The following is a 14,523-nucleotide window of genomic DNA, read 5'->3' as shown; positions in this document are numbered from 1 at the left end:
CAAGCAATGAATATGGGTTTGTTTCTCCTTGAGTATCCATGGAGCATATGGTGGTTACGCCGTGATCACAGCCCCAACTTCTTTAAATGGTCAAAAGAGATTTGTCTCAGTCCTAGCAGCAACAGGGAGAGAGAGAGAGAATTTTGGAATCCTGAAGAAACGGGATATTTTCTCTTCTCCAGAGACAACACAACATCCCCTATATCGAGAAGGGGGAGGAACCCATCCTGTTTCTGTTGACTGTGTTCTTTCTGTTTGCCCTCTTCCCGGTTTCTGCTGAGTAAATGTTTAATAGAGGCGGAGAGAGTGGATAAGCGGAGGGGGTGGATACATCTGGGTCTCTCGATTTATCCCGACCCTTTTGCTATTAGCGACTGCAATGGTCTGCCTTCATTTTTTTCTTTCTTTCCTGTTGCTAGCTTCCATCCGCTGTTCTTTGTTTGAGATACTCTTATTTATTTTCTTTATTTGGTCTCCTCGTTGTCTCTTTTATCCCCCTCGGAAAAGAGCCTCGATTTTTGAAGCCAGGGAAAAATTTATACGAGGGTATATCGAAAAGTTAAGGGCACATCGCGACGAAAAGGGCTGATACAGCAGCAGCCTGGATTTAGAGTGCTTCATTCAGAGACCTCAACTGGGAGGAGAAAATGGATTTGAAAGAAAAATATAATTTATTGAGACATTGGAAGATAACCTAACCAGAAATATGAGATAAAAATCTGACCAAACTTATAAAACCTTTTCGAGCAGGCCTCATCTCCAGGAAGGTATCAACTTGGAGCAAGCCCCGGCACCTAGCGACCTGTTGGGTGAGATTAGTCGAAGCAAGAGCTTAATAAACCTTTTCCTGCTCCCTTAAAAATAGCCAATTGTTAGGCTGGAGTGTTCGATAGACTAAACAATCTCTAATTCTAACTACGCACTGAGTAGTGAAAGTTCGGTTGGTTTATCGAACTCTTCACCCTAAGTATTGCCTATTTTGTGGGGCTGAATTAAGTATTAAGTAATGTGTATATATTTTAAGGAACAGATTGAGAGAGAGATGTAACTTGGAAGACAGCTAATTGTGGAAGATCGAAGAACATAATTTGCGATGGTGTTTGGAGCCACTATTATTTATATTAACTTATGTCGTTGCTGTTCAACATAGGATCAGTTATGATTTCTTGTACAGTGCTACCATTTTCCATTTTTACGTGGAGCTGCCATCTAGTGAGCACAATTGTAACTACTGCTGACTTCTATTTTCAGCCGTAAGCGAACGAAGGGAGCGTGGGTGATGCAATCAGCTGCTTGCCATGTAATCCTGCCCCTGCGTTGCCAAGATGTGAGGGTTTCTTCAACACAGTCTTCACCTTCATGCGGTGCCATGTATTTATATCATCATGAAGGTAAAAACCATAACCCGCGAAAGCAGAGGCGTAATATGTAAAGTGGTTGAATTTTTTGACAATGATGCAAGGGCGTGGAAGTTGAGGCAGAAGCGAACATTTTCGTCTGCGGTAACTCCGAACGAATTAAACAAACGACTCTCTACTGGTGTTCCAAGATATTGAAACCAAACTTATATAATACAGTTGAACCTGAGTTATACGTATCTGAAGGTGAGGAGGAATAACACATATAACTGAGAATTACTTACAAATCAGATTTAGATACCATGTGATATCATTATTAAAATACTGTAATTGTATCTATTTGAGGAACAAGATGTATGCAATACAGATTATTCAGTCATGAAGTAATAAATTAACGCATATGAAAGTTTGATTCTTAATACATTACATTTTCCACTTTATCAGTGAACACTTTGATACTGAAACACTACAGTAGACATTATTGTCTTGTAGTTTTACTACCCAATTTTTTTTAAAAAATATACTAAAATAGCATTTATTTTACTAATGACTGCGCAAAGCTATACGCGTTGCCTAGATTTGATATTTGAGTATTATGTGGATTAGAGTCCACTCCCGTATAAATTTTAATTTTGCTCAAGCGTATAACTTTTCATCTTTCTGTTGTCCATGGCCGACAAGTAGCTTGGTTACGTACAAATCAACTGTATTTTATGAAAGTTAGTACGTATAACACAGAATTACGTATAAATGTGTTACGTACAGACAAGGTTTAATTAACACGTTTTTAAATTATAATTTATGTATGAAACAGAATTACGCAGAACTGAGTTACGTATAAAACAGTGTCAACTGAACTTACAGTACGCCCAGTTTATTCCATATTGGCTTCATTGTGTTTTGGTTCAATATACAGGGTGAGTCACCTAAAATTACCTTTATATCTGCGAAAGCAGTTTTTTTAATATTTATTGTTGTTCACGAAACATTTCCGGTGGTAATTTTAGGTGACTCACCCTGTATATGCAATTTCAGGCCAAGGTATGTCAGATACTTCGTTATATTTTTGAACATAATTTCAAATATATATTATCGTACCCTTTTTGAAAACAGTTTTTCCTGTCGAAACCCATTTGCAGGTGGTCCCCAACCCCCTAAATCCTGGCGTGGTGTCTGTGGACGTCCGGAATGGGGGAGGGGTAACCTCCCATCTCGAAAATGAACGCAACATAAAATTACATATTTCACACATATAATTTCATTTCAGTCGCAGTAGTGCGTTGCAGGAACATGAAAACTTCAAACTGTAGTACTGTTCTTGAAACGGAGATAGGCATAGTTTGCCCCCCCCCTAGAAAAATACCTTTCTTAGCCCCTGCTTGGAAAAAAAATCCTTCGGACGTCCATTCTGGAAGGTATTTATATGTGGATTTACGTTGGCTACAGCTTGAAGACTGTGCTTAAAATCACTGTGATTGTTAACACCGGTTACAGAAAATCACTGCTTACCCAGTCACTGTGACTTCCTTGACGAAAAAACCCATTTCGGCCAGCCCCAATCGAATTTCCCGCCGACCAATTGGGGCATACATAATACAGGCAAATACTCACACTCGAGACCGAATGTGGGAGCAATGCGTCACTAATTCCGGCTCCTTGGAGACAAGAAATCTCTGGTCTCCCCTCTTAATCCGACCTCCGACCTCTGGTCCATTGAATTCTGGAGAGAGGGATGCTGGGATAAGCAACAAGATGAGATCTTGTGCTTCCGAAGGAAAACAGGACTTGAAAGACAAAAGTTGGCAAACACATTGTGGGCATCGGTGGCGAGTCATATATTAGTGCTCCAATGAACGTTTTTGGCTCGAGCGGCAAATCGTTCGCACGGGCAACGCTAGATGGCATGCAGAATTGATCGAGCGAAAAACGGTCGAACGAGAGGAATGCACTCGAACTCTCGAACCCTATTGGTACACATATTTCGGTCATTTGTGAATTGAAAAATAAGTGAACATAATCATCATCTCCATGTTAAAATGCAGTTTTGTGTATCTTACCCAGATATGTAAAAATTAAATAGACGATTATGGGCTGAAACTACCTAGACTTGACATTTTATGTTTCTACGATTCTTGTCACATTGAAATGATATTCGATTGAATGTTATAACCAAGGTTATTAGAAGTATAGGTTGGGCCAATCCGTTGTTTACTCGTAATGACGAAACGACGGTAAGAGGTGAATTTATCCATGAAATGAATTCCAAATCTATGCGCTAGTGTTGCACTATGCAGATAGGAAACCATGCCAGAAACTGAACACACGAAATCGAGTACACAAATGAGCATTTCCACCCATTTACATTTTGTGGCTTCAGATAAATTGAAAATAAATATAGATAGGTACTTATTGTTATGCGGGACAGAATATTTTTGATCGGAACGGGAATTTTTTTTAAATCCCGACATTCGGGACGGGAAATATTCGCAATTTCTCGACTAGTCGGGAAATCTCAAATTCTCATTTTCACCTTAAGTGATTTTCTTTGCATTTCTGGAATGAAAACTAACAATTTCCGATAAGTTCCAGACACTTGTAATGCAGAAAACGTCAAGAATTAATACCGTTTTAAAATGACCATTCGGTATTTCCCGACTGCTCGGGATCCAGAAATTTAGGGAAGTCATTTGCTGAAGTCGGGATAGGGACGGAATTTTTCTTTCCGATCCCGGTCCCGACTTTCCGAGATACCGCATACCATTTGTTATTATTATTTATTTTAGTTCAGCACAAGATACATCTTCCAAGTACGTTGAACATAATATATACGTTATATACGTTTTTCAAAAGGATTCTTCGGTCACCGAGCTTTGGATTCGTGTGGAAACGCTAACGTAATCATGCTAATGCTAGAATCTGCAGTGCGCATTTCTGCCCAGAAGACTATGTACGTAATCTGAAAAGTCAACTTTTAGGTTTCCATCGAAGAAAGATCCTTAAGCAAGATACCTTCGACTCCTTATTATGAGCAGGAATGTATGGAGTATAATCCTGGTAAATACTTCGCCTACCATTTATTTGCCATTGGTGTACAATTCTCTCTCGCTTTTTCCATACATATTCACATAAAGCAATAAAAATACAAACTGATAACTTTTCATTCCATTTTGGTTATTTATTAAACGGTACGTGTTTGTATTTATATTTGATAAATTTACTTTGCTCTTCCGGCCATTTAAGTCAATTGAGATTATGAAGAAGGGATAAAATATATGAATGGCCAATCACAGTTCCCCTTACTTACGAGAACGACCGCAAGAAAAATAACCTTCCCCCTCTTCCGTTCAACTCGGACTATAAGAGAGCATGCTCCACTCTCCCCCTCCCCTCCACACTGGAGTACGGTGCACAGGAGTCGCGAGTCTGCGCAGGTTTCTTTGCTTGTGGTTCCACTATAATAGTAATATAAAATTGTACACTCACCTCACTTTTCTCCGGCAGTTTGTTTCTTTATACATCATATTTGGAGAAGATACAATTCAATCCATAGTTGTACGTACACTGTATATAACACACCTTATTACTGACTTTCTTGACCCTGGATGTACAGGGTCAAGGAAAACAAAGAAATGAGCATAATGTTCTCTTCGGTGAAGATGTTGTACCTAAACCAAAAAAAAACTCAAATAATGAATTCGACAACGTAAATTGATGAGATTTAGTAAATCATTTGATGAAGTGAACTAATTCTTAGTGGACTAATCGCAAAGGACATAATCAGCTCATATCCTATTACTTCTTCATGGTATGTGACGTAAAGTTCCGGCCCAACCGTTTGACGGCGTTAGTGGTTATCGCATCTCCTTTTCCATAGCCTGTAGTACACATCCTCATCTAGACATTGTTCTTGTTCTGGTGTTTAATATCTGCATACTGCAACACTGTCGTTTTGTCATTTCACGTGACTTAACATTGAAGTGATGCATTCACTTGGCCGGTTGCACGTCATCGCACGCAAAAACTTCAACCGTTACCATGCTTTTGGGCCAGGGCTGGTTTTAACTGCATTTTATTATTTCGCACAACATGATTATCCTTTTGTTTTCAAGTGCTGGGAAAAACAAGAACATCCAGTAAATAAACTTATGCAAGACCAATGGATTTTATATCAAGAGAACAAAATAAAGGGACAATATTCAACTTTCCTACAATGTAAAATAGAATTTCAAGATTTATTTTCGATAATAATAACGCATAGTCACCAGATATAACAATTGCATTTATTATCAATTTTAGATTGCGCATGATATTGATGTAGATATATGATGTATATGAAAACTGTATGTATTCAAAATTTGTAATTTGATCTAACAGTATCGTGTTATATGCATGGCTTATGTTTAGGACACTTGGTGTAGAGCTGGTATGCGGCTATAACCGATAAAGTATGAATGAATGAATGGTTATCCTTTTCGGTAAGTGAACAATGATGTACACGTACTTGTTGCACTGTAATACGCTATTTGTAATTGCTTAGGCAGGTCTCTCAGCATGTGTAGCCATTTTACGTTTCGGTCTGTAGATATTCCATACTTTCATATGTGCTGTATTTGAGTTTTACATAATACTATACGAAATTATTATTTAGAATTGTAATTGTATCTAGTGGTTTCCCTCCATGTATGTGTTTTTAGGTTGACAGTGCTTTCTTAAGAGGCTCTGAAATACGGGACGTTGTCAATCATTTCACTACGATTGCGGTACAATCGAGTGTTTCACGCCATCACCTTTTCAAACTGGAGAGAGCCGAATGGCTTGTTCTAGTCACGTGAGCGACGTCATCATCTGGAGGCGAGACAGCCGCCATGTTTGATTTATTTGGTTGAAGTAATGTTGGACTTTTTAGTGAATACGCTGCATTCTTGTATCGACGTGTGCCAGACAAGCAGTTGTGCACGCGGCGGCAACGACCCTAAAGAACAAGGGAGAAGGAAACCAATATTCAAATACAAACTTCACACTCCGAATTATATTTTATCTCTCCTTCCTTACTGAATGAATAGCAATCCGTGTGGGCGCAGGATCCGACCTTCTTTTGGGTTCCCTGCTCTGGTATGCCAGACTGAGGTTCAGGACTTGTGAGTTGGGTTCTGTGAGTTTGATGAAGAAAATGATCTTGTATATCAAACCGCTCTGGAATGCCGGAACGGAATCCACTGCGACTTCGAGATTATGAATGCCTGTCTCACTGCCCGGGAAACGTTATTGAGAATGTTATTGTATATTATTATTAATATTGTTAATACTGTCCTACCATGTAAACATAAGAGTCGAAATCAGAAACAGTACAATAATGGAAAATGTTATATTCACACTATTCACAATTGGTTTAAAAAAATGTAATGTAATGTAATGTAATGTCACTCACGAGGTTCATGTCCTCTATTCTGGATCCCAGAACAGAAATAATATCACATAATGTATTGCATACACCAATTATGTCATGTATATATTCCTTTGTATAGCATTACAATTTATTATTATACCTATTTTAAAATGCAATCAAATAGTAATAAATAGAGAAAATAAAGTCGGGGGAACCGTCAATTCGGAGCAACTGACGTCCTGGTATATTTTTAGGAACCAGGACAATAAGACCATACCCTCGAATGTATGCGAGGGGAGGCGGGCTTACTTGGGGGGGGTCCCCCCTTATTACATGTATTGAATAGTTGTAATACGTGTATATTGGTTGCTTATGGTTGATAATTGTCTATAATTATAAGATAATGCAAATTCAATTTGTAATGTAATGTAATAAAGGGAATTATTATTATTATTTTTAGTGCATGTGGAATTGCAATGCAATTTTAAGAACTGAAACGAAGTTTAAGTGAAGTGTGAACGTACAAGGAATATGGTCTATAAGTGTTTTGTGCCGAATTGTAGGGGAAATTATGATGAGAATAGTAAGACTAATGTAGGGGAAGGAAGGGTAAAGTGGTCAGTGCGGGCAAAGTGGCCATGTGAGTTTTCTTCGCTGTATAGCGCTTCCGCCACGCGAAACAGTCGCCACGGATGCTGTCAGTGTTGTTTGTGACTTTGAAGCGGGAGCACTTTTCTGGATGTGAACTCATTTTATTGTTTTTTCGCAAGTCTGATTTTAGCTAAGTGGTACAAATTGTTGATTATAGCTAAATAATAGTAAGTGTTATAATTATATGCTCTTGTGCTGTTTGATCAGCGTGAAATAACCTTTTAAATGATGTGTGTTTGAAAACGCTAAGTCATGTAGGTTAGACGTTAGACAACAGTTTTTGTAATGGCGTCATTCTGGGCTAAGTGGCCACGAAACAGACAGACTAGAAAGGTTATGAAGAATGGATTAGATGTTTAAAATGTAAGAAGTGGGCACATGAAGAGTGCGCCGGTTGTGACGAAGAAGATGATGAGTTTGAGTGCGAATTTTGCAAATAGGCCTAGGCCTAATCCTTTATTGATAGACTATTGATTACAAATTACTATTTACTTTATCTTGTAAAGATTTCATATTTAAGATAATGCTTAAAAAAACATAATACTTATTCTTAATGTGTATTACTTCAGCTTGTGTTGATTAAATACACACTTTGAATCAATGTGATTTGTTCATTTACCTATGCAGGTAAAATGGGAAGTGGCTGGCCACTTTACCCAACCTAGGCGGGGAAAGTGGTCACTTCGTACTTTTTTTTAAAAAAAAGTAACGTGTACATTTCTAAACAACAATAATTAAAAATAACAAAATAGAAATTGGAAGTAAATTTATTATACTTACTATTGGCCTATGTTTCTATAACTTTGCTGATTAAAAAGGTATGAATTCATCAAACCTTAGAGTGGCCACTTTCCGCTATTTAGATTTCCTCAAGACGTTACTGAAAAAGAGGAATGGATTATGGCAATTCCACGTAATTTTGTCTCTACGATCAACTCCAGGGAAAGTAACACAGATTTTATACTTATAAATAAATAAAATAATGTTGTCGACGGTTAAAGAGAAATCACTGTTTAGCCATTTACCGTCACGCTCGTGCCAGAATAATCCATTTCCGCAGACGTAATCAAAGGGTCTCGGGTTCGTTATCTAGTGGAGGGACTTTGTGGTTGGGATCCCACTGTAAGTCCAATCCCGGTTAGCCCACATATGCATTAAGTGGTCTTAAGAACTCAGACTCAAAATTTTCTGTCTTAATTCATTTTCATCATTCTCTCTCTCTCTTATTCATTTGTATGTACTGAGTTTATGTGATTCTATCTGTATTATAAATTACTCTAAATATAGGACTATTTCAGGGGGAGGTAGAGGCCCCTTTTTCCCACGACCGCGTTACTGGAGATCTAAGGAGAGAACAAAGGACAAAACAAGGCAGAAAAATGAAGAGAAAAGGTATTCAGGGAGCTACCAGCATTAATAGACATTAATATTAGTTCCTTATAGAACATAACCAGAGGCCTATAGTTTTATCCGCCCGTTTGCCAGCCAAGCGGGTCTAGTAAGAGAATCTTGCCGATATGCAGCGCTCTGAACCAAACCAACGATTTTCATAGATTTTTTGTTGAAATCAACATAAAGTGGTTGACAAAATATGTCCACCAACTAATCTCCATGAGTAAATTAGAATACCACGCACGTGTAAATGTATGTTTGATGACCAGTCATTGACCTATGACTCGAGCTGCTCAAACAGTCTCCCTGTTCCAGTGAGTAAAAAAAAATGGCTACACAAAAGACCTTGGAGCTTTGACACAGAGCATGAGCTTGGTTTCAAACACCCACAAAGACCAACACACAACCGTATCATACACGAATCATTGGTCAGCGCTTTTCAGAAATTTTCTAGGTCGCCGACTGTGACATGTGCTCTCCCCCCCTCCCTTCCACCAAGTGGATTGTATGCTAATTCCTATTGGTCTTACCGGTTAAAGCACGGATTTGAAGCGTGAGTCACGTGGCATGAAAAAAATCTTTGTCCTTAACCGTCAAAACCAACCGTTCAAATGGGCTGCCAAAAGCAAGTGCTTTTGGGGTTTGGTTCGGGGCGCACACAGCTTGCAACAATCGCCAAAACTAAATCCTAAGAGCCAGTGGCGCAGTTGCAACTTTTGCCCCAAACTATGCTAAATAGAGTACTGCATTAGACCACTTTCGCTCGCTCAAACTCGATCGAATCTCCCACGCTCGAGCGAGATTCGCTCGAGTATATAGAACACTAGCTGATTGCCCGGCGTTGGACGGGTATTTATTTGTCCCAATCTTCTATTAAACAGGAATATAATGAATTCAAACAATAGTGTAAAATGAACTTGGAGTTGAACGGCATTGGGAGTGTCACTACTCATCTCAGCGGCTCCGAAAACTATGGATTCCACACTAATATCGGTCGTTTTACATGTCACCCCCTTCCCACTCCCACCCCTAGGGGTGCCAAGGGTGGCTTACCCCCACAGTATTTCTTTCGAGACTGCAAGTGATACGTGTACCAAGTTTGGTTGAAATCGCTCCAGGCGTTCGAGAGTTATGGCGGAACAAACACACACATATATCCATTTTTATAATATAGACTCGCGTACTTTCGACGTGGCCTTTGTACGCTCGCATGCAAGACCTTCGGCCACATTGTGGACGCAATCACGTTATAGATGGGGTTCCTCAATGATCTTAATGACTTTGAAAATATCTGCATGTTGTATTGGATGAACAAGTGTATAAGTTTGCTAATTTGAAAAGTTTACAAAATAACGTTATGTGTGTACTTTAATATTGTACAAATATTCAACACATTATTGTCAATTTTAATAATAATAAACTGGGTAAATATTGTCCGTTTCAAAAAAGAGTTAGATATTTCATATAAACGAATTGAATAGCGACACTATATTGGAAAAGTAGTACTTGTATTTACGTCTTTTGTCATTTTCACATTTGTAAACGTAATTGAAAAATAATTGTTTTCCGTCATTCCCCTCAAATTCCTACCTCTGCTTTGTAATAAATTCTGATGCTCATGTTTTGAAATTCGAAAAGTCTAGCAAAATTCCCTTACAGTAGTTTTCGGGTGAAAATAAACTTTCTTTATGTTCCCTAGCAACGTCTGTTTCCATGGACAACAACAAGCTCTAAAGAATTGTTTGTTATAGGCTACTTTCAAACATTTAGTTAAAACAACCACGATGTAGAAATTTTCGCATTGAGTATAACAATGTATACGTAATTGTATCTGGTTCTTATGTAGATGTCACCCTTATTTGAGACACCTTTTCAAAAGCAGGAGTTCCTTCATCTGTGTGTCATCTGTGAGAAATATAATGTAGCTAGCAAAAAAAAAATGTGTGCTGCAAAAAATGTCCTTGGAAACGGTTGCTAAGGACGTGAAAAAAGGGCATTTTCACCCTTAAAAAAGGGCAAAGTGAGCGATTTCTTAATTGTTCTCGGCCTTTTGGGACGATTTCATGGGGGGTCGTAAATCGGGCATTTTTTGGTTCAGGGGCTTCCTTCATGGAGAACATTTATGTCATTGAGTGAGTGAGTGGTGGGAGTGGGGCTTTATATACAGCGTGTAATAAAAGTCCGGGAACACTTTAAAAAATATATTGTAGCGAAACGAGTAGCATTACAAACGAAACGAGTAGCATCATTTCGAAGAGTAAAGTTGTAAGTTTTTTCCTCATTGCAGGTGTTACGTGTAGTTCCATATATCGTCGCTAGGTGGTGTCATAATCAAGATGGCGCTTTCTGGAGCTGAGAAGGCTTTCTGCGTGCTAGAATTTGACAAAACAAAGAGTGCAACGGATGTCCAACGAAAATTTAGAATGAAGTACGGGAAAGTAGCACCAACCAGGAAGGCAATCTACAATTGGCATGTAAAGTTTGTTGAAACTGGGTGTTTGTGTGTCAAGAAGAGAAGTGGTCGGCCAGGTGTGAGTGAAAATGACGTTGAGCGAGTGAGAGAAGCTTTCACAAGGAGTCCGAGAAAATCTATACGCAGAGCTTCCCGTGAGTTGGAAATGTCAACAATGACTGTGTGGCGGGTTTTGCGTAAAAAATTAAACATGAAACTGTACACACTACAGTTAGTGCAAAAGTTATATCCTAAAGACAAACCAGCGATTCCAGTTTTGCTGTGCATTGGAGGTCAAGGTTGATGCTTTTGTGAATTTCATTTTTTTTGTCGGACGAGGCAATATTTCATACAAATGGGAAAGTAAACAGGCACAATTGTAGATTTTGGGGAACAGAAAACCCGCATAACGATGTTGAACAGGAGCGAGATGCTCGAAAGGTCAATGTTTTTTGTGCCATGTCTCACAAGAAACTTTATGGGTCTTTCTTCTTTGAAGAACAAACTGTAACTGGAGAGTCCTTCCTTCAGATGTTGCAGAACTGGTTAATGCCATTGTTGCAAACTGAATCAGAGAACTTTGTCCTTCAGTTAGACGGGGCCACCCCACATTTTGACCGTGATGTTAGGGCATATCTGAATGCAGAGCTACCCAATCGTTGGATTGGTTGTGGTGGAGCAACCGACCAATGTGTGTTAAAATGACTTCCTAGGTCCCCGGATATCACCCCTTGTGATTCTTTTTATGGGATTATGTAAAGGACCACGTATATGTCCCTCGTCTTCCACGTGATGTTGTGGAACTCAAAAGGAGAATTGAACAAGTAACGGCCACAGTCTCGGAAGACATGTTGGACCGTGTGTGGCAAGAGTTTGATTATGGCGTCGACATATGTCGGGTCACACATGGTTCCCACATAGTGTGTTTGTAACGTGAGTGTTGTTGAAAAAAAACTTACAACTTTACTCTTTGAAATGATGTACTTTGTTACTTTGTAATGCTACTCGTTTGGCTACAATAATGTTTTTAAAGTGTTCCCGGATTTTTGTTACAGGCTGTATATTGGATTAAATATGATTTCAATGTGAGAATGATCTTACAAATATATGTGTAAAATTCGTGCTGGTAGTTTCAGCCCATAATCATCTATTCATTTTCATATATTGCTATGTATTGGTAAGATACGCTAAATTACATTTTTTACATGAAGATGATGACTATGTTCACTATAGTTTAAATTTCAATGCGACTTTCACTTCACGAAGTATATTTGAATGCCCACTAGCACAGAGAAATTATGGTTGTACGTAAACTACTGGGCTTCGAGCGTATACCGATCATTTGAATGTTCGAGCGTTATTCGCTCGAGCGAAGAAACAGTCGATTCCGTAAGCCATCTAGCGTCATCCGTGCGAACTATTAGACGATCCAGGAAAAATACTCTCCATGTAGCACTTTAATGCTAAAGCTTGATTTGGTAGCAGCTGGATGTGCCACGCACCAGACCCGTGCTTTTCTTAGCCTCCATCCTAAATACGGAATTACACAATTAGGGCGGACACCACTAGCCGAACTTTGTGGCGGAGTGGTTAGCACAGCGCGCGCTGCGACGTCAGGGGTACCGGTTTGGAATCCCGGCCTGAGCATGGATGTTCTTTGTAAGTGTTGGTTCATCATTTTCATCATATCATCCTCATCGTTACGATTAGCGACAAGTGGTAGAAAAAACAACGCTACGAGGGCCACTATTTATATTTTGAGCCTTGGCAACACTGACTGAAGTTAGGCGCGATTTGACGTTTGCACGGAATCGTCTGGCATTATTGACCATAACGTACTTCAAATGTTTTGTCAATAGCTTCACTTGTGTTGTTTATGTTGCCTTTGAGATTGCGCGACAACAATAAAATGGAATTAACTCGTGAACATTTTCGTGCGATGATTTTTTACGATTTTCGACGTGGATTATCAAGACAAGAGTGCATCGATCAACTTACTTCCACATTTGGCGATGAAGCCCCATCCTTTGCCACTGTGAAACGCTGGTATAACGAATTTAATCGTGGCCGCCATTCGCTCACCGACGAGATTCGCGAAGGTCGTCCAAAATCAGTTGTTGTTCAAGAAAACATTGATGCTGTGCAAAACCTAATACTGCAAGATCGTCATGTGACATACTGTGAGATTGAGGCAACCATAGGCATTTGTTCCACCAGCATATATAAAATATTTCATGATCATTTAGCTGTGAGAAAGGTATGTTCTCGTTGGATCCCACACAATTTGACAAATGCTCAATAAATACAATCGTGGTGCTTCAAAAGACGTATATAAGATTGTAACAGGTGCCGAATCATGGATATATGCATATGAGCCGGAACGTAAACAGCAGTCGACTGTGTGGGTGTTTCAAGATGAACCCAATCCAACAAAAGTTGTTCGCGCTCGAAGCACATCGAAACAAATGGTCGCCTGTTTTTTCGAGAAAACTGGTCATGTGGCAACTGTGCCTTTAGAGGAACGTAGAACGGTCAACTCTGAATGGTACACAACAATTTGTTTGCCAGAGGTCTTCGGTCAAATACGGAAAACAAACAAACGCCGTCGGATCATTCTTCATCAAGACAATGCCAGCTGTCACACATCTCGTCTAACAACCGACTTTATGAACAGTCAAAAAATCGAATTGATGGGTCATCCGCCGTACAGTCCTGATTTGGCACCCAATGACTTCTTCTTGTTCCCGAATGTCAAGAATAAATTGCGTGGACAACGATTTTCGTCGGCGGAAGACGCCGTTGATGCGTTCAAAAACCATATTATGGAGGTGTCTCAAGAAGATTGGAAAAACTGCTTTGACAAATGGTTCGAACGAATGCAAAAGTGTATTGACCATAAAGGAGAATACTTAGAAATACAATAAAGCAGTTTTCAATGCCAAATTCATGTTTTTTCATTGTTAGGCTCAAAATATAAATAGTGACCCTCGTAAATAACACAAATCAAAACTCGAATCAAATCGATAACACTTTGAACAGATATCGATTCCCACCGATACAGATGCTTGAAAATTGTGACAAAAGTTGTTCAAAGTACAGTAAAACCTCGTTAATCCGGACTAATGGGGGATAAGTTGATTGGTTTAAAGAAAATCCGGATTAACTGAAATAACCTAAAATAACAGAAGAAAGTGCATTAAAACTCCGTGTATAGCAACAAAACAGGTTTATTATGGTTGACTGCCTCTTCATTGGAAAGTTCGATCCCCGGCCGGTTCAAATCC

The sequence above is a fragment of the Lepisma saccharinum genome, chromosome 15 (assembly GCF_977018435.1).
Source record: "Lepisma saccharinum chromosome 15, izLepSacc3.1, whole genome shotgun sequence".
Lineage (NCBI taxonomy): Eukaryota > Metazoa > Arthropoda > Insecta > Zygentoma > Lepismatidae > Lepisma > Lepisma saccharinum.
The sequence above is the reverse complement of the archived record's forward strand: the minus strand, read 5'-3'. Positions refer to the sequence as shown.